Raw genomic sequence first — 22841 nt, 5'->3', positions numbered from 1 at the left:
AGAATCTCAAATAATATCATATAACGCTATTTTGGATAAAATAAATAACTTATCAAAAAATGATATTGAATCGGGGACGATTCATCTTAGAGAGGGGGGAGTTAACGGCAGCCTCCACAAAGTAACTTTACGATCATTATAAACAAAACTATTTCTTTACACTCAGCAAAAATACAACTTCTTAATAAGCATTTTTGCTTATTTAAGTAATCAATACTCTTTTCAATAAAGCTAAGACCACAGCTTCTTAAATAAGCATCTTTGCTTATTTAAGCAACCAATACTATTTTTATTAAGCTAAGACCACCCATATAATGTAAACAATAAATCTAATTGCTGAATAAGCGAACATTGTAAATTAACACTTATTGTAAGACTTAAGCATATAAGAAAAATGTATATATAAGAGCAAATTGAAATAAAGAGATTCAGTCTTCCATCAGGACCACTCAACCCAATCGTTTGATTTCTTCCGTGCGTTGCGCGGAAAAAATATTTTTTTTAATACTTCCACATAGGAGGAAGTTAATTTGCACGCATATTGTTCAAATTCATAATTCTTGTTTAACCGCGGGCTTTTTGTATGTTTGTTTTGTAATAAATTATTTATTTATTTTTTAATAATTTATTTGTTTACGGACCGTCTTTTTATTTTAGAAGTAATATGTAAGTTTTCAACAATTTTGTGAAATTTCCATACCGAATTGACCCAATGTATATAGGGTATATAAGCATAGGCAGATTGTATGCCGTATGTATGTAAATGGAAAATATGTGTTCGCAATGCGAAGAGAGTGCGAAAGCGAAGTGAATAATGTGCAGGTATGTTCCCGTATGCACTTTGTATTTATGTACAATTATGTTGTGGTATGTAAATATGTATATCAAAAATATATATAGGTATAAGATGTAAGCAAATATGCATATATGTATGCTTTTGTTTGTTTTCTCTCTTTTTGTTTTTTATATTAGAATTTTGATTTATACTTGTGCCTTTGCTTACTTAGTTTATGCAATCCTGCTTATTGTTTTTTTTTTTATTTTAATCATAAGAGTTATTGCGGGAGAAATGTGCAAGTATACACTTGAATTTGTTTTTTGTGTTTGTTAATTAGTGTGTTTGAATACACAAAGGCAAGCTAGTAGATAGACATTAAATAATTAGATATTTGATTTTATGTATGTGTCTATATATTACACCAAACTGTTTTCGGTTTTCCCGTAAATTAAACCAGTTTGGTAACCGTATTAAATTGTTAAACGGATTTGGTATTACAGGTTTTATATAATTATATATAAACCTATATATTGTACATACATATGGGCATTTCCGTATACTAAATATTTAAGGACTAAATACGCTCACTTGGTAGGATATAATGCCTTTGCGTTTTGTGACAACTAATGTGCTTCTTCTCCAGCTGCTTACAGGTATGCTTTGTTGTTGTTTTTTGTTTAAAAATTCGCGCCCGTTTGTTCTTATTTATGTTTTGTGCTTAGGTTTCGCGCCCGGTTGTGTGAATTTTTGTTTGTTTAAAATGTTTGATAATTTGGTTTGGTTGACACGCACTTTTTATACTCTCGCAACCTGTTGCTACAGAGTATAATAGTTTTGTTCACCTAACGGTTGCTTGTATCACATAAAACTAATCGAGTAAGATATAGGGTTATATATATAAACGATCAGGATGAAGAGACGAGTTGAAATCCGGGTGACTGTCTGTCCGTCAGTCCGTGCAAGCTGTAACTTGAGTAAAAATGAGATATCTTTATGAAACTTGGTAGACATGTTTCTTGGTACCGTGAGACGGTTGGTATTGCAGATGGGCGTAATCGGACCACTGCCACGCCCACAAAACGTTAATCAAAAACAAATAAATTGCCATAACTAAGGTCCGCAATAAGATACAACACTGTTATTTGGTACACAGGATCACATTAGGGAAGGGCATCTGCAGTTGAAATTTTTTAAAGTGGGCGTGGTCTCGCCTCTAATAGGTTTAATGTGCATATCTCCTAAACCGCTAATGCTATAATAACAAAATTCACTGGAAGCAAATGTTTTTATCACTTATATTGACGGTGTGAAAATAGTTGAAATCGGGTGGCAACTCCGCCCACTCCCCATATAATGGTACTGTTAAAAACTAATAAAAGCGCGTTAAATCAAGCACTAAACACGCCAGAGACATTAAACTTTATCTCTTGGATGGTATGAGATGACTTAATAAGAACCGCGTTCAAAATTAGACAGTGGGCGTGGCACAGCCCACTTTTAGGTGAAAACCCATATCTTGAGATTTGCTTAACCAATTTCAACAAAATTCGGTACATAACGTTACTTTCATATTTCTATATTGTAGTGCGAAAATGGGCAAACTCGGACTACAACCACGCCTATTTCCCATATAACACCATTTTCAATTCCATCTGATTCTTTCACTTCCCACTATGCATATCAAGCAACAATGATTATATCGGGGTAAAACTTTGCGTGAATAATACGTTTAAAGTATGCCACCTTGAGACCAAAACTTGTCTAAACCGAACCGAAACTGTTCAAGCCCCTAAGTACTAAATATGTGGACCCCAGTGCCTATAGTTGACCTTCTACCGAAAATATCAGTCAATCCACAAAGAAATCTCAAACGAGTGTACCATTTGACTTTGCGAGAGTATAAAATGTTCGGTTACATCCGAACTTAGCCCTTCCTTACTTGTTCTTTATATATTTATGTATATTATTTTGTTTGCCACTGCACTTCACTGTTTTTTGTTTTAGATAGCTTTTTGTTTTCCACGTTCCACTGCACTTTGCGTTTTGTTCACTTTATATACATATATAATATATAGTTTTTAGTTTTTTTTTTTTGTTTGCTTGTATATCTATAATGCCTTTCTTTTAGGCTCGAAGGACCAATGATAAGCCCACCACTTCCTTGCCACTTTAAACTTCGCGTTTGCAAATTAAAGTAAAGTTGAATGTTTTTTTTTTTGTTTCGAAAATGTTCACAAAATTGGTTTATTTAAAAGTTATCGATGATAAAATAAAACGCACCAACGGAAAGCTCGGTGTTTGCTGGTCGACAGTCGCTGAGAGAAGCCGGCTCGAAGGACCATGATTTGGTTGGTGTATACATATATGCGAGGAGGAGGCTTGGTTCATTTAACCAATAGTATTCAATAATTGAATAACTGTCCTGTCGCAAAATGCTCATCTCCTGTTCGATAATATGAGCTGGTCGCTTGTCCGCGTAAGCAAAATTGAGTCGTGCCAAAATAGCATCGAAATCAGAACCGTTCTGTGATTGGATAAAATGTCGTTAGCATCATTTGTAATTTTATTTCTCAGTATAGTTAATGCAGCAAAATGTCTACGGCTGCCCCTTACATATGAGCTCATTAGATTACTGGCTAATTCTTTCCAGCTAACGTATTTAGTTTGTTTTCCACTAAATTCTGGTAGTTACTTGACCACCTCAAGTGACTCATCACAATTGATATGTGGATCGATCACTTCTAATTTATAATTAACGACTGTAGTTGACTGTTTTAAATCCTGTAGTAGCCTTCGCAACTTGTCTACCTCCATTTTGAACGCGGTTCCTATAAAGTCATCTCATACCAAACCAGAGATAAAATTGAATGTCTCTGGCGTGTTTAGTGCGTGATTTATTGCGCTTTTAATAGTTTTCAACAGTTATAACTGAGGCAAAATTTCGGGGGATAGTCGGAAATCATTATATAGGGTATATTGGAGGCAGGGAAATGGAATGGCTGATTGCAAGTCAAAAGTTATATGAGAAGTTATTTTCAAGAAATTTTATAAATATATAAATATAAACATATATGTATATGGAATAAAGTGAGCCGGATGTTTCTTTAGGAACAAAGGTACACTGTTATTAGAAAAATACGCTCTCTGAATTTCATAAAAATAACTCCCTCATTGGCCGATATACATACAGTGGCGAGCAAAACCGTTCGGATGTGCGCCACTTTTGCATTCTTAGCGTTGTAAAATTTTTTACGACAGCTCAAATATTATCAAATTTTCAGGATAGGTTTATGTATTTATTGTACAATAAAATAATATTTGAAATAAATTTTCATTCACAAAAACAGAAGAGAAATACAACAAAAACTGAAATGAACTCATTAAGTACAATTTTGCTTGTAAAAAGTAAATGGCCTAAAATAACATTATTTAATATTTGGTCAAAAGACCTTTGTATTTAATTACATTGTTTACACGTCTCGGCATACTTTCAACTAAATTTTCTATTATTTCCTTGGGAATGCTTCTCTATTCGATTTGTACTCTGCTCCATAGCTCCTCCATATTGCTCGGCGCTGTTCGGTATTTGCACAATCTCCTCTTTACAATAGAACACAAATTTTCAATCGGATTAAGGTCGGGACTTTGTGCTGGCCATTGGATGAGTTGAAATCGTTGACATTGGAGCCAGTGAGTAACAATTTTGCGGGTGTGTTTCGGATCGTTATCTTGTTGAAAAACGATCTCTTCCTCTGGATAAGCACGCTTGTCTATAAAATACGATGAATTTGATTTTAAAACATTCAAATAGTCTTCTTTTTTCATAATTCCAGCGATTTTGACTAACGGACCAATGTCTACCAAGTGAAGCATATTTTACAGTCTGTCGAACATGATGTTGTTGAAGGTTTTCATGTGGGCGACGCCAGTAGTACGGTTTGCCACCAGATAACCTTTTTCCAGTCTTCCACGGACCAGTTTTTATGTTCCTTACAAAACTTTATGCGCGCCTCAATAGTTTTATTAGATAAAGCAGGTTTCTTCTGTTTAACGGCGGCCACAAAACCAATCCTTTGAAGAGCTCTCCGAGCGGTCCATTCGCTGAAAGTCTTATTTATGGCGATTGCAGCTTCCTTTGGTGTTCTATCATCTGTAGTGAGTCTTCTGACTATTTGCCTAGCATCAGCGTTTGTTAACAATCGTAGGCGTCCTCCCACTTTCGGGGAACCAACTACTTTGCATCGTTTTCTTATAGCCACAACACTGCTCAAAGCTAGTTGTAATTGACTAGCAATTTTACGGATCGAAAGGCCACCTTTTGTCAAAGAAACAACCTTTGCTTCAACGTCGGATGAAACTTTTCGGATTTTGTATGAAAACACTGATTGCCTAATAACGTATGTTTATGCAACTAATAATCAACTAAAACTGAAAGCTAACCCACGCTAAGTAGTTGCTTGTTCAAAAATATGAATTCGGCGCAAGTAACTGTTCATTTACAGTTATGTTTTACGGCATTAAATCAAATTCAAATCATATTTAGTAAAACGAGCAAAACGGTACTGAATGAGTTTGTTTTAGATTTAGTAGGGCCTTTCACTTTAGTTATTGAAATTATATTAGTACTACAATTTAGTACATTGAACAAAGAACTAACACTTCAAATTTGGTAACAGTTAATATGTTAGAGCACTGAAAGTGCAGAAGTGGCGAACATCCGAGCGGTTTTGCTCGCCACTATATGTGGTTAGAGTCAACTGAAAGTTCAACAATCTTTATATTAGGTATGAGGGAAAAATTGACTCGCTTCAACCCATTTTTGATAATACCGGCAATAAAAACAAAAAATTTATTGTGGAACAAAGAAGTTCTACAACGCCAGCCGATGGTAACACCGGCAACAAAAGTAAAAAATTCAATTATAAACAAGTAAGGAAGGGCTAAGTTCGGATGTAACCGAACATTTTATACTCTCGCAAAGTCAAATGGTATACTCGTTTGAGATTTCTTTGTGGATTGACTGATATTTTCGGTAGAAGGTCAACTATAGGCACTGGGGTCCACATATTTAGTACTTAGGGGCTTGAACAGTTTTGGTTCGATTTAGACAATTTTTGGTCACAAGGTGGCATGCATTAAACGTACATATTATTCACGCAAAATTTTACCCCGATATTATCATTGTTGCTTGATATGCATAGTGGATAGTGAAAGAATCAGATGGAATTGAAAATGGTGTTATATGGGAAATAAGCGTGGTTGTAGTCCGATTTAGCCCATTTTCGCAATATAACATAGAAATATGAGAATAATATTACGTACCGAATTTGGTTGAAATCGGTTAAGCAGATCCCAAGATATGGGTTTTCACCTAAAAGTGGGCTGTGCCACGCCCACTGTCTAATTTTGAACGTGGTTCCTATAAAGTCAACTTATACCATCCCAGAGATAATATTTAATGTCTCTGGCGTGTTTAGTGCTTGATTTATCGCGCTTTTAGTAGTTTTTAACAGTACCGTTATATGGGGAGTGGGCGGAGTTGCCACCCGCTTTAACCCATTTTCACAAAGTCAATAGAGATGCTAAAAACATTTGCTTCCAGTGAATTTTGTTATTATAGCATTAGCGGTTTAGGAGATATGCACATTAAACCTATTAGAGGCGGGACCACGCCCACTTTAAAATAAAAATTTTTAACCGAAGATGCCCCTCCCTAATGTGATCCTGTGTACCAAATAACAGTCTTGTATCTTATCGCGGACCTTAGTTATGGCAATTTATTTGTTTTTGATTAATGGCGTTTTGTGGGCGTGGCAGTGGTCCGATTACGCCCATTTGCAATACCAACCGTCTCACGGTACCATGAAACATGTCTACCAAGTTTCATAAAGATATCTCATTTTTACTCAAGTTACAGCTTGCACGGACGGACAAACGGACAGACGGACGGACGGACAGACAGTCACCCGGATTTCAACTCGTCTCTTCATCCTGATCATTTATATATATATAACCCTATATCTAACTCGATTAGTTTTAGGTGATACAAACAACCGTTAGGTGAACAAAACTATTATCTATCTGTAGCAACAGGTTGCGAGAGTATAAAAATAAAGAAATAGATGTAATTAAAGAAGGAGCAATATTAGTCTCCGGAAATAACACAGTTGATGGCTATGCTATAAATGGAATTCACCTTGTTACTTTTGAAAATTATACAAATATTAATAATGTTATTTAATATATGAAAAAGTCGATTGTAAAATTTGGAAATATTTAAAAAACAATCATATTAATAATTTTGAAATTATAGAATATATTGAAACAAAAAATAAAGAAATGAACTTTGAAAACATAAATATTTTAGCTGAACGAATGAAAGTTTTTAAACATCATTTTAAAATGGTATATACTTATAATTTTGTTAATAATGTACATAATTTATGTGATTGTAAAATTTAAAAAATCTTATAAAAATTCTAAAATAAATAGAAATTTAGAATCTCAAATAATATCATATAACGCTATTTTGGATAAAATAAATAACTTATCAAAAAATGATATTGAATCGGGGACGATTCATCTTAGAGAGGGGGGAGTTAACGGCAGCCTCCACAAAGTAACTTTACGATCATTATAAACAAAACTATTTCTTTGCACTCAGCAAAAATACAACAACAAACTAAGTAATCAATACTCTTTTCAATAAAGCTAAGACCACAGCTTCTTAAATAAGCATCTTTGCTTATTTAAGCAATCAATACTATTTTTATTAAGCTAAGACCACCCATATAATGTAAACAATAAAACTAATTGCTGAATAAGCGAACATTGTAAATTAACACTTATTGTAAGACTTAAGCATATAAGAAAAATGTATATATAAGAGCAAATTGAAATAAAGAGATTCAGTCTTCCATCAGGACCACTCAACCCAATCGTTTGATTTCTTCCGTGCGTTGCGCGGAAAAACTATTTTTTTTAATACTTCCACATAGGAGGAAGTTAATTTGCACGCATATTGTTCAAATTCATAATTCTTGTTTAACCGCGGGCTTTTTGTATGTTTGTTTTGTAATAAATTATTTATTTATTTTTTAATATATCATTTGTTTACTGGACCGTCTTTTTATTTTAGAAGTAATATGTAAGTTTTCAACAATTTTGTGAAATTTCCATACCGAATTGACCCAATGTATATAGGGTATATAAGCATAGGCAGATTGTATGCCGTATGTATGTAAATGGAAAATATGTGTTCGCAATGCGAAGAGAGTGCGAAAGCGAAGTGAATAATGTGCAGGTATGTTCCCGTATGCACTTTGTATTTATGTACAATTATGTTGTGGTATGTAAATATGTATATCAAAAATATATATAGGTATAAGATGTAAGCAAATATGCATATATGTATGCTTTTGTTTGTTTTCTCTCTTTTTGTTTTTTATATTAGAATTTTGATTTATACTTGTGCCTTTGCTTACTTAGTTTATGCAATCCTGCTTATTGTTTTTTTTTTATTTTAATCATAAGGGTTATAGCGGGAGAAATGTGCAAGTATACACTTGAATTTGTTTTTTGTGTTTGTTAATTAGTGTGTTTGAATACACAAAGGCAAGCTAGTAGATAGACATTAAATAATTAGATATTTGATTTTATGTATGTGTCTATATATTACACCAAACTGTTTTCGGTTTTCCCGTAAATTAAACCAGTTTGGTAACCGTATTAAATTGTTAAACGGATTTGGTATTACAGGTTTTATATAATTATATATAAACCTATATATTGTACATACATATGGGCATTTCCGTATACTAAATATTTAAGGACTAAATACGCTCACTTGGTAGGATATAATGCCTTTGCGTTTTGTGACAACTAATGTGCTTCTTCTCCAGCTGCTTACAGGTATGCTTTGTTGTTGTTTTTTGATTAAAAATTCGCGCCCGTTTGTTCTTATTTATGTTTTGTGCTTAGGTTTCGCGCCCGGTTGTGTGAATTTTTGTTTGTTTAAAATGTTTGATAATTTGGTTTGGTTGACACGCACTTTTTATACTCTCGCTACAGAGTATAATAGTTTTGTTCACCTAACGGTTGTTTGTATCACATAAAACTAATCGAGTAAGATATAGGGTTATATATATAAACGATCAGGATGAAGAGACGAGTTGAAATCCGGGTGACTGTCTGTCCGTCCGTCCGTCTGTCCGTCCGTGCAAGCTGTAACTTGAGTAAAAATGAGATATCTTTATGAAACCTGGTAGACATGTTTCTTGGTACCGTGAGACTGTTGGTATTGCAGATGGGCGTAATCGGACCACTGCCACGCCCACAAAACGTTAATCAAAAACAAATAAATTGCCATAACTAAGGTCCGCAATAAGATACAACACTGTTATTTGATACACAGGATCACATTAGGGAAGGGCATCTGCAGTTGAAATTTTTTAAAGTGGGCGTGGTCCCGCCTCTAATAGGTTTAATGTGCATATCTTCTAAACCGCTAATGCTATAATAACAAAATTCACTGGAAGCAAATGTTTTTATCACTTATATTGACGGTGTGAAAATAGTTGAAATCGGGTGGCAACTCCGCCCACTCCCCATATAACGGTACTGTTAAAAACTAATAAAAGCGCGTTAAATCAAGCACTAAACACGCCAGAGACATTAAACTTTATCTCTTGGATGGTATGAGATGACTTAATAAGAACCGCGTTCAAAATTAGACAGTGGGCGTGGCACAGCCCACTTTTAGGTGAAAACCCATATCTTGAGATTTGCTTAACCAATTTCAACAAACTTCGGTACATAACGTTACTTTCATATTTCTATATTATAGTGCGAAAATGGGCAAACTCGGACTACAACCACGCCTATTTCCCATATAACACCATTTTCAATTCCATCTGATTCTTTCACTTCCCACTATGCATATCAAGCAACAATGATTATATCGGGGTAAAACTTTGCGTGAATAATACGTTTAAAGTATGCCACCTTGAGTCCAAAACCTAACCGAAACTGTTCAAGCCCCTAAGTACTAAATATGTGGACCCCAGTGCCTATAGTTGACCTTCTACCGAAAATATCAGTCAATCCACAAAGAAATCTCAAACGAGTGTACCATTTGACTTTGCGAGAGTATAAAATGTTCGGTTACATCCGAACTTAGCCCTTCCTTACTTGTTCTTTATATATTTATGTATATTATTTTGTTTGCCACTGCACTTCACTGTTTTTTGTTTTAGATAGCTTTTTGTTTTCCACGTTCCACTGCACTTTGCGTTTTGTTCACTTTATATACATATATAATATATAGTTTTTAGTTTTTTTTTTTTGTTTGCTTGTATATCTATAATGCCTTTCTTTTAGGCTCGAAGGACCAATGATAAGCCCACCACTTCCTTGCCACTTTAAACTCCGCGTTTGCAAATTAAAGTAAAGTTGAATGTTTTTTTTTTTGTTTCGAAAATGTTCACAAAATTGGTTTATTTAAAAGTTATCGATGATAAAATAAAACGCACCAACGGAAAGCTCGGTGTTTGCTGGTCGACAGTCGCTGAGAGAAGCCGGCTCGAAGGACCATGATTTGGTTGGTGTATACATATATGCGAGGAGGAGGCTTGGTTCATTTAACCAATAGTATTCAATAATTGAATAACTGTCCTGTCGCAAAATGCTCATCTCCTGTTCGATAATATGAGCTGGTCGCTTGTCCGCGTAAGCAAAATTGAGTCGTGCCAAAATAGCATCGAAATCAGAACCGTTCTGTGATTGGATAAAATGTCGTTAGCATCATTTGTAATTTTATTTCTCAGTATAGTTAATGCAGCAAAATGTCTACGGCTGCCCCTTACATATGAGCTCATTAGATTACTGGCTAATTCTTTCCAGCTAACGTATTTAGTTTGTTTTCCACTAAATTCTGGTAGTTACTTGACCACCTCAAGTGACTCATCACAATTGATATGTGGATCGATCACTTCTAATTTATAATTAACGACTGTAGTTGACTGTTTTAAATCCTGTAGTAGCCTTCGCAACTTGTCTACCTCCAATCTAAGAGAAGCATTTGTTGCAGTTATTAGTCTAGCAACAAGATTCTCGTTCTCATTTTTAGAGCCTTTTTTATTATTTTAGTTTTTGTATGTTTTAAATATGGGCAAATTTCAGTTCTATGGTTGTCCTTGTAATGATGATTACAATAGTTCAGCCTCTCGTATTTTGGTGTGCTTGAATTATTTCTCACTTAAATAATGTGCTTTTACTTTCATTATCTTGTTTGTTTCAACCTTTTAAGAGTTTTTAAAATTTTATTCCTTTTTGTTGTCTGAGGTGCTTTTCATTTACCAAGGTTTTGGACATACAGTTTTTTTATTTTATTTATTAATATTATATATATTCTTATGTATTTTTTTTTTGTCTTTCTTACTGCCGGCTCGAGTTTTGGAAACTTCCGGTTCTTGTTTTTTTTTGTTTTTCTTTTCCTTTCTAGGAAAGGAAACTCTTTTAATCTGGAGGGTCCGGAGGGTCCCCCTTGCGGCGGTGAATCGCGGTTTCACACTTTTTGTTGCATGGCTGGTCGCGTCTTTTAATAACCCAACGATTACCCTCCTCCCGCCCAACCGACGCGAGGGGCGCAATCCGCATACGTGCGGAATTAGCCGAGTCAGAAAAGGCAAGAGAGTTTTTTAAGTGTTGAGATCTAAAACTGCTCAGCTACAGAAAAAAAAATTTCAACAGCTAAGATCTAAAGTTATAATATAATAAATTGTTACATTTTCGTTTATTAAGAGAAAACAATAAAGTCTTTTTAATTTTGAAAAGTGAGTCAGATAAGTCAAATGTGCTGGAATGAAAATTAAAATCACGACATATACGGCGGAATGGCTCGTTTAGTTCAAAATTTGATCTACAGGATTTTAGCAGTAAAGGTCTAAACTGCCTCGAAAGGCGAACCGGGATATTAAATTTAATTTCAGACAGGAGAAAAGAACTGCAAACAGTTCCATTCAAAAGTTTCACTAAGAATGTTATGCCAAGCATTTCCCTGCGACTAGAAAGTGTAGGTAGATTAATAAGTTTTAAACGACTAGTGTATGGAGGTAGACTTACCCTAAAATCCCATCGGAAATGCGCTAAGCCGAAAAGTAAAAATTGTTTTTGAACAGATTCTAACTTGTCAGAATGGATTTGGTAGTTAGGGTTCCATACAACAGAGAAATATTCCAATATATGTCTAAACAAAGTTGTATAAAGTGTTTTAGTAATATACGGATCTCTAAATTCTTTAGACCAACGTTTAACAAAACTGAGGACAGCTTTTGCTTTCAAGACCATGGTATCAATATGAAGACTAAAATTAAGCTTAGCGTCCATATTAACTCCCAAATCAACATAGTTAAAAACTTGCTCTAGAATATGGTGTTTTATTACATAAGAAGAGGGGTGCACAGATCTACGGGAAAAGCACATCGTCTTACATTTATTGAGATTCAATGGCAAATCATTTCTATCACACCATGCAACCAAATTGTTTACGTCTGTTTGCAACAGACACCTTTCCTCAGTTGAAGTGTATGATTTAAAAAGCTTTACATCGTCAGCGTATAATAAAGTTTTTGAGAATTCTATTACTGAAGAGATATCATTAATAAACAACAAGAACAGAATCGGACCAAGATGACTGCCTTGCGGAACACCAGAAGAAACATTAATTGTATCTGAAGGTGTATCCTCAAATATCACTCGTTGTGTTCTATTATAAAGACAGGAAGATACCCATTGAAGAAATCTTGGCTGAAAGCCCAGCAGATCAAGTTTATCTATGAGAATCGAGATATTTACTTTATCGAAAGCTTTGCTAAAGTCTGTGTATATAACATCCGTATGCTTATGTTCCCTAAAACCCAATGATACATGGTTTACAAATTCAAGTAAGTTTGTTATAGTCGAGTTCCCTTTACGAAATCTATGCTGAGATGAGGAAATTAACGGAGAAATCGAAAAGGTTATATAGTCAGGGGTGATAGCTTCAAAAAGTTTAGGTATAACTGATAGTTTTGCGATACTTCTATAGTTTTTAATGTTGGATCTAAGTCCACTTTTATGCAAAGGAATTATAAATGACTGTTTCCATATTGAAGGAAATATACCGTGTTTAAGAGAGGAATTAAATATCCTTGTCAAAGGCAAGTAAATATATTTGGCACTATTTTTTAGGAAGCATGAGGGTATCATGTCTGGGCCATAACTAAAAGATGGATTTAACTTATTTAAATTAAAAAGGACGTCTTCTTCAGAAATAACTGGAGCGTTAATTAAAGTATTCGAACACAGCACTTGCTGATAAGAAAAAGTTTTGGAAGAATTATTACAGTAGTTTGACTTGAAAAATTCTGCAAACATATTGGATATAATATCATTGTCACTTGAAATGACAAATTTGTATTTCATTGCGGACGGAAATTTGGAAATCCTGCGTTTGGAGTTGACGAAATCATAAAACGATTTTGGATTACTTACAATATTTTTTTTACTTTATTTAAGTAATTATTATAACATTTTTTGTTTAGGTCAAAATATTTTCGACGCAATAGAGAATATTTAGAATAGTCGACAAGTGAACCGGTTTTTTTTAAATGTTTAAAGGCTCGAGTTTTTCTGTTTTTCAATTTATATAACTCTTTCGGAAACCACGGACTTATACTTTTGCTTTTATTAACAATTACTATTGGAACATACTTTTGAAATAATTTCATAATAATGTTATTAAAATGAGAGACACTCAATTCAATGTCACCATTATAATTAGGCCATGTTATTGTAGAAAGTTCTGTATTTAATTTTTTTAAATTAGCTTTTGCAAAGTTAAACCGAGTACAGAAGCACGAAGTTTGATGATTATTATCCCGCACAATGCCTGAGATTTCGACAGATATTTCCAAAGCAGGATGATATGAGTCCTCTGGTAGAACAAGAGGATTACTCTGAACAACGGAACACTTTGAAGAGGTATCAACGTATACTAAATCTAAGCATTTACCAAATTTATTCGGAATCAAATTAATTTGGTTCAGACCCAACTCGGACATTTTTTCGAAAAACTCATTAAAACATGACCGATTGCAAATCGGCACGATATAGTCATCGAAAGGTTTCCACGAAGCACACGGTAAATTGAAATCACCTAATACAATTATTGAATCTGCATTATTTGCCATCGAGGTAGCACTATTTATTAAAGAAGCATGCTGCATGTATACAGATAAGTCCGAATGGGGTGGTATATAAGATAGGGTTAAATAAATAAAGCAACTATTAACGTATACTCTAATACATTTAAATTCAAATGAGTCAGTCCCTGGAACAATAATATTTTCAGATGGAATAGAGGACTGCACGGCAAATAGAACACCTCCACCGATTCTGTTCAGTCGATCACATCTAAAAATTTGAAATTCGCTGTTTAAAATCTCATTATCAAAAATGTGAGGTTTTAACCAAGTTTCTGTAAATCCAATTATATGGAAATTAAAATTGGAACTGTTCAAATACAAGTCAGTTAATTTTGTATTAAGACCTCTAACATTTTGATAATAAATGCTTAGCGAATTTCTACCAATCAGTTTTTTATATCGGTGGTTGCTTTTGGTAATTTAACAATGTTTTCCTCAGTTTGACTTCTAAGTTTAGGTTTAAATTCGCGTACAAAAGCCCCAGGTGGCCAGAATGAACTATCTAAGATCTTTTTGAATGTTTCAAGAGATACGTCTGTTTTAAACGATGATATACTTCTATCATAATTGAAGTTAAATTTACGTATATTGATATCATCGATTTTTAAACGTGACGAAATGTAAGACTTAATGTCCTCCACCAAGGTATCTTTGGCAAGTCTCGAAATAAATATAGACTTTTTAGGTGGAATAACTATCAAATTATTAACTGATGCTACTAATAGGGGGAGCCTCTGGAATTGTGAGACACTTATTACTATTAGATAGAGCTTTTGGGGAATTGAGCTCTTTGGAAGTTGACGGCTTATCACCTTGGGGGCAAGGAGAAGAGAGATTTACTAGGTCATTGGGAGGAGACGTTCTTTTCTGAACAGAAGAACTAAGTGTTACTTCATCGGAAGAACGTTTACGCTTAGGAGCAGGTTTAGAGGATTCGTGAGAATCATTCAGGCACTTAAAAGATTTGAACAATTTTTCATAGTGCCTAAATTTTTCAGTGAGGGTTACAAGATCACGACCGATTTCGTTAAAGCCATTGCGTGTATCCCTATAAACTTTAAATAGATCGATTTCAATAGATCTACAATTTAAACAGGACCAACGCAATCCCTTACAGTCGATAATAGAATCTAAGATTTTACCAGTCAGTCCAGCACATTTAATATGGGCAAGCCCATCACAAATCCAGCATGAAACGTAGCGATCTGACTCGCCTTTAATGTTACAATTGGGGAAGTTACAAGACATAATAAACCACAAGAATGAAGATCAAATAAAAGAGTAGGTAGAACAAAATTTAATAGATAAATAATAAATTAGTGTGTTAATAAAATATTAATAATAATAAATTCAATTAAGAACAATTTGTTTTTATCAAAGTTTAAATTCAAGACAATTTGAAGAAGCAAAATAGCGAGCAGTTTTAGAAGCACTGTAACAAATAAAAAGCTAAACGCAACACAGCTGTGAATAAAGAAGTAAATAAGATAAACAAAGTGAGAAAATAGAATAAAATAAAACAAAATGAAACAAAAGGCTGACTCGGCACCAAAAATTGGAAAGTTTAAACTTTTTAATACTTTTTAATACCGCACAAAACAGAACATTTAATACTTATCATGAAACTGAGAGTTTAATCACTAAAAATTTGTATTAACACGGTAATAAAAATCAATTAAACTTCAAGAATTTTTTAAAATAAAATCACAAATGTACACAGCTAAAAAATTTCAGCTTAAGAGCTTGAAGTGTTGCCAATATCTGAACATGCTTTTTTATTTATATTAAATTAATATTTAGAGAAATATAACTTACAGATTATCCTTTGTTGTAGCCACCTTGGAACTTTGTCCCTCGTTGTCCTTCGTTGTAGTTACTTTAGAAATTTGTACTTCGTTGTCCTTCGTTGTAGTTACTTTAGAATTTTGTCCCTCGGTGGCAACGCTTCGGCCTAGCGTGCAATGCCTTAATCTTCTTTTTTGTGTTTTATTTATTTCAATTTTTCACTTTGTTGACTGCATGCGGGAAGCGTAGTTCACCCAGAGAACTTAGAAGAAGTTCTTCTTAGAAGAAGTTCCTCTTAGAAGAAGTTCTTCTAAGTTCTCTGGTTAGCATATCTAATTCATATTGATCTCTATGAATAGATTATTGTAATTATACGTTTGTTGCATGTAATTTTAAATGGGCGATTGTGCCACGTTATGTGATGCTTATGGATCGACCATTACGGATAGGTTTAAACGGTTTTTATTATTTTCGGGTTTATCGGTTTATTAATTGATTATTTCATTTTTGTTACGGTAGTATGTATCCGCGGATTGTTTATTTTTTGCGTTTTTGCTTCTATATTCGGTTGGAAGAAAGCATAGTTTTACGAGCGGTGTTGTTAGCGACCCACTTCGAATACGGAGATGTCGTATATGAACGTCGGAACCACAACGTAGTTTCGTCATGAATGATAAAACAACATTCTACTCCGGGCGCTTTTTCTGGAGTCTTTTAGAAAGATCTTTTATACACTCTTCCTTATATCGGAAATAGGGCTTATAGCCCTAAGATATCAGTATTTCTCTATATAAATTAATCAATATAATAATATGATATAATACCTCCGTTGAAATGGTGGCACGGCGAGTTCGCATGGAAACATGGCAAAGGAAAAAATTTAGTTCGCATACATATTGAAGCCGAAGCCGGCATCGTAGCGGAGTGACAATATCGCGTCAATGTCGGTGGATTATGTTGTCACGTTTGCCGTTTTTGCAGTGCTTTTCTATTAAAAACTGACTTATGCTGTTTTGAAATACTACGATTACCGATTGGGCTGCATTTTCATAGCGTCGTATTTTGATAAAATGGACTAAATCGAAAAACTATGAAATAATGATAATAAGTAAACATATGAAAGTACTATATGGGATCATTCACATTTCCCGTTATTAAGAACCGTTGGATTTTCTTAGTAAAAACCAAAAATCACGTCACATAAATATGTTTGCAATTGCATTGTTAAGCAATCGCTTCGTTACAAGACACCCAAACAATTGATAAGACCATCCCAATCTCTTGATGTCAACCCTATCGAACATTTGTGGGATTATTTAGAAAGAAACTCCAGAAGACAGATTTCACCTTCAGTGACCCAAAAACTGGTAAAGCCCATGCCATCCAGATTGAGTGCAATTAAAAAATTCAAAGGCTTATACACGAAGTATTAACCGTTGATCAAAACTCAAAAATAAACTCTTTAGAATTTTTTTTCGCAATACATACATTACTTTTCTTAGCTCATACATACATTAGTCACGTAATTTTAAGCTATTGAAACATTCTTTTCCGTAATTTGAGAAATTATTATATTAAGTTTCTGTTTTTAAACTCTCGCAACCTGTTGCTACAGAGTATAATAGTTTTGTTCCCCTAACGGTTGTTTGTATCACCTAAAACTAATCGAGTTATATATAGGGTTATGTATATATGGTCAGGACGACAGTGTGAAAATGGGTGAAATCGGGTGACAACTCCGCCCACTCCCCATATAACGATACTGTTAAAGACTACTAAAAGCGTGATAAATCAAGCACTAAACAAGTCAGAGACATTTAATTTTATCTCTGAGATGGTATAAGTTGACTTTATAGGAACCACGTTCAAAATTAGACAGTGGGCGTGTTACCACCAACTTTTAGGTGAAAACCAATATCTTGGGATATGCTTAACCGATTTCAACCAAAATACAAAACATTCTTCTCATATTTCTATGCTATAGTGCAAAAATGGGCGAAATCGGATTACAACCACGCCTATTTCCCATAAAACACCATTTTAAATTCCATTTGATTCTTTTACTTTCCACTATGCAAATCAAGCAAAATATATAAAGAAATCTCAAACGATTATACCGTTTGACTTTGCGAGAGTATAAAATGTTCGGTTACATCCGAACTTAGCGCTCCCTTACTTGTTTTTATCTTTCTTTTATTTTATTATTTAACATTTTAGCTGATCTCAATTTAGTTACTTAAATAGCATATTTTACTCACTGAAATAATTAGAATATTCAACATAATGTTTGGATTTATGGCATATTCATTAGTAAAAGTACACGTAAGCTGATGCTTGCGTCTCCTTGCGCCGCACAAGCAATTACTTTTGACTTCGCTTTTTGCATTTTACGAGAACAGCTAGAACGAAGCAAGTTAAACAATCGCAAGTAAGGAGGAGTTAGGAGGTGCACAGCCACATAATTATTTTAAATATATTTTTATTAATCGAATTAGTTTTAAACCGTTTAAATAGGTATGAATGTATGTGTATTATTGTTTTACGTAAATATTATAATATTGCGTAACTAAGCTCTAAGATATCAGTATTTCTAAATACAAATTAAGCAATATAATAATACGATACAAATCCTACGTTGAAACGCTTCTGACCAGACGGCGCGGACCGTGACAAAACATTAAAAAAAACCAAATGACACCTTTGCCGACAAACATACATACATACGTCGCTGAGTTGAAAAAAATTTATTTGAATCCACAATTTTGCGACAATGTCGGTCGACTATGTTGTCGCGATTTATGCTCTTTTGAAATACTACGACTACCGATTGGGCTGCATTTTCATAGCCTCGTATTTTGATAAAATGGGCCAAATCGAAAAACTGTGAAATAATGATAATAAGTAAACATATAAAAGTACTATACCACCGGACCACCGGATTAAGTATTACTTCATGGGAGAGAAAAGGACATTTAAGTCTTCTCTACCTCACGGACTGACTGACTCCTAATCTGTTGCAAGTATCTCAGTTTTGTCATAATTAGAGCTGCCGTTTCGCTGACAGCTTTCCATTTATCAGAAGACTGACACATATGTGTTGTTAGAGTTTCCACCGTTACACTACCGCCGAGAGTAGATTTTAACTTTTCCCTAATATTTGAAAAGCGGAGGCACTAAAAAAATACGTGTTCAGAGTCTTCTATGCACTCTGTACACGTCGGACAATACGAGTTAACATCATGATTTATTTGGACAAGATACTTTCTAAAGCATACATGCCCACTCAGTATTTGGGTTAGGTGGAAATTCAGGTCCCCATGTAGTCTATCTATCCACGAATGAATGTCCGGAATCAGTTTATGAGTCCATCGTCCTTTAGATGAGGTTTGCCACCGTAGCTTCCACATAATTTCTCTGTGGTGTGTAGCATCCTGTGTGTATAGGTGTGTGGTGTCTAAGTGCGTGGTGTATGTTTGTGTGTATTACTTGTAGTATGTAGTGTCTTTGTGAGTGGATTGCTTTGGTGTGGGGTATTATCGAGCCTCCAGGCGAATACAAGCCTTGCAGCCGCTGTAGTTGCAGCAGCGTGGCACCGACGCTGCTGAGGTCAATGGAGCGGCGATATGATGACCTTTGCTGCCGCGTTGATACTTCATTTCGCTTCAGCCTCTATAAAGGAGCGGGTCACATTAGAAGTTGACCTCACAGTTGGCGTGGGTGCAGTTAGCATATCCACATTCATATTGATCTCTATGAATAGATTATTGTGATTATACGTTTGTTGCATGTAATTTTATATGGGCGATTGTGCCACGTTATGTGATGCTTATGGATCGACCATTACGGTGAGGTTACAACGGTTTTTATTATTTTCGGGTTTATCGGTTTATTATTTGATTATATGATGATAAAACAACATCCTACTCCGGGCGCCTTTTTTGGAGTTTTCCATCTGTATATTTTATAAAGATCCTTTATACACTCTTCCTTATATCGGATTTAATCGAAATAATAAGGATGGCGATTCCACACTTGGCTCAGGTATGGCCATAATGGAGGCCCCTATGAGAAAAATCCCTGGAGTTAGGGCTGTGAAAACGGTTTTAATTCGAATTAATAATGTGGTAAACTGTTCATAATTAAATTTGTAGTTCCCAGTAATGTTTTTGAAATGGGATTTGAAGCCTTTTACATAAAGAACTCTTGGCGGACTATATGCTGCATTAGGCGATTTTTAGCGTAAAATTTAAGTATGTGTATGTAACTGAGGACTAATGTGGCAATTTAAGACTTCTCTGGTATAATTAGAGGGTGGCGTTCGTTATATGTTAAACTTGAATTGGCAAGCCGACCATCCGCACGAAAAGACATTTCGTGTCTAGGAAGGGGTTAAGAACTAAGAGTAAATGAACCCTTTATATCAACCTTTGCCTTTTGTCTTTTGCTAGGTGCGCCAATGTATCGCATTGGGGGTATTTTGGCGGTACTGGCTTAATTTTAATTTTGAAGCGGTGTTGAACTTTAGCATGTAGGCAATTACTCTGAGGGCTCGTGGGAACGATGAAAATCGCTCAAGGCTGTCAGTACTTTCCAATGCTGTGTGAAAACAGTCGATTTTTTGACTTTCAGGGGTATTTATATTTCGCATGGGTGATTGTGGCCAAGAATGGGAGATTATATTAACCATCGGGGGCCATTCCACCAGGCGGTGGTTGTGGCACGATCAAGCGGGTTGCACCCTCTTGTTCCTAGACCGACAGAGTTATCAGCAATAGATACGTGTCTCCAAGGAGGTGATCCTACTAGGTCAAGTAGTTGTCACGTTCGATTAGAAATGTACGTTTTCCATGCCTGTGGGGGTTTTTCCAAGCAGGCTACAACAACTTCAAGATCGAACCAGAGATATGTCGTTCAGATTGTTTGCGAACTGAGACCATTTTTCTAAGCGAAGAGCTTTCACTTGTTGGTCTCAATCGGTTCCGTTTAGCCATAATTCTTGTGTCAGGATTTTCGTTTTTATCATAATTGGCGAAAGCCATCCTGCGGGGTCGAAAATCTTTGCCACAAAGGATAGAATTTGTCGCTGTGTTATGGCGCATAAAGCAGATAATGACTCTGTAGTGTATGAAAACTGGTCAGATATCGTATTCCATTGAATTCTCACAGTTTTTGTTGTAATTTCCTTTTCGAATGTAAGGAAATTAGTAAGTAACTTTTCTTTTGGTATTTTTTACTACATTTGGGTAATTTGCGTTAATCTTTTTTAAAGGATGGTTTTAAGGGCTGTTATAACCTGTGATAAGGATTCGTATTCTTGTGGAAAACTGTGACTTTCAGACGAGATGTCATCTACATACTCGTATGTATGTTTGTGTTTTTAACACCTGGGTTGCCAGAGGAAATCCTGTCTTTATGTTTTCTTCCAATTCGTAGAGTGCTCGAAGGGCTAAGTACGGGGCAAAGTTAATGTCGATGGTCACTGTTTTTAACTTGTAGTCACGTGGTGGACCTGTGGGGGATTTTCGGAAAAAACATCGCTGAAAATTTTGATCTAAACTGAGGTATTCTTCTAAGACCCTATGATATTCTGGTTTCAGCTCGCCTTTTTTAAGTATATTTTTTTTCATACTTAAAAGCTGCTGTGTTGCAGAGGTGCGGGAATGACCTAAGACGAGTGTGGGGTGCAATTCTGGCTTTAGTGGTAGTTGTATGACATACCGGCCATTATCTGATCGAGTAGTTGTGGCTTTGTAAAAGTCTTCACAATACAGATCTTCTGGGGTTGTAATTGAGATGGGGGGGGGGGAAGGGGGGGGTCCTTCTAACTCCCAAAATCTCCTCAAATTGTATTGTTAACGTGGAAATTGTTTCAGTAACTTATCCACTTAGGATCCAACCGGGAATATTATTTTGTCTCAGAGGTAGTCGAGTATTATCTGTGATATGAGATCGCTGCCTAATAGAAGATCTATTTGAGCTGGTGGGTTGCTGTTGGGATCTGCTAGCTTTAGGTGTGGAACCTTTTGTCAATGTGGTATTTAAATGATAATGATAGGTTGGAAGAATATTTTTTGATTGCGGTAAGACCATTGCTTCTGCTTGAATACTCTTATCCGCTCTGCGGGAAATTAGGGTGATGGGGCCAATTTTATTAGAGCTTTGAACTACTCTTCCGACCATTCCCGTTATTTCAAAGTTGGCTTGTTTTGTCGGTAATTTTAGCCTATTCTATGGCCTAGACGCTATAAATGATCGTTGTGATCCTTGGTCAATTAAGGCCCTAAGTTTGAACAGTTCACCTCGGTGTTCGATGGAGACGGCTGCTGTGGGTAATAATACCTTACTTTCAACTTCGCTGTGTAGCGTTTGTGTTTTTAATGCCTTTGAGCAGCATGGTGCTTCTTGGGAATTTTTGGTATTGTGGTTTTTGGGATTTGTTGTTGCAACTAAATCTGTGACTCTCCTTATATATGCGATGTTTGGGGGTGAGCTGGAAAAAAATACTAAAAATGTAAAGCTTTATGATGTCGTTTATGGCAATAAACGCAATTGAATTTGCTTTCGCAATCTTTAAACGTATACGCATATGACAAGCAGTTTGTACAAAGGGTTTTTATTTTTACAAAATGGTTTCGATCGATAATATTTAATTTTTTGAATTTCTCGCAAGATGTGTACATAGTTCGCATGACGTTTATTTGTACTGTTGGGATGTGAGCGTATGATTTTTGAAGAAGATTATATTTAAGTGGTTGTTGCTACTAGCTTGGGGTCTATTGAAGCTTCGATTTAGGTCGCGTTGAACGTATTTTTTCCTGACTATTTTTTTGTCTACACTTGCTGCAGTTTCGTATAGCGCATTTTTTCTGAGATGAGAGAGATTGCTCTCACAACAGCAACGATTTTTCTGGTGATGCTGCGGTACATATATTTACTATTCTATCTACGCGAAGGTGCAAAAGATTTCAGACCCATCAGCCTATCCTCGTTTCTGTTGAAAACGCTGGAGAGACTTATGGATCTGTACATTAGGT

Source organism: Bactrocera oleae, chromosome 2 (assembly GCF_042242935.1).
Source record: "Bactrocera oleae isolate idBacOlea1 chromosome 2, idBacOlea1, whole genome shotgun sequence".
In the NCBI taxonomy this organism is placed as follows: Eukaryota; Metazoa; Arthropoda; class Insecta; order Diptera; family Tephritidae; genus Bactrocera; species Bactrocera oleae.
This window is presented reverse-complemented; position numbering follows the sequence as displayed.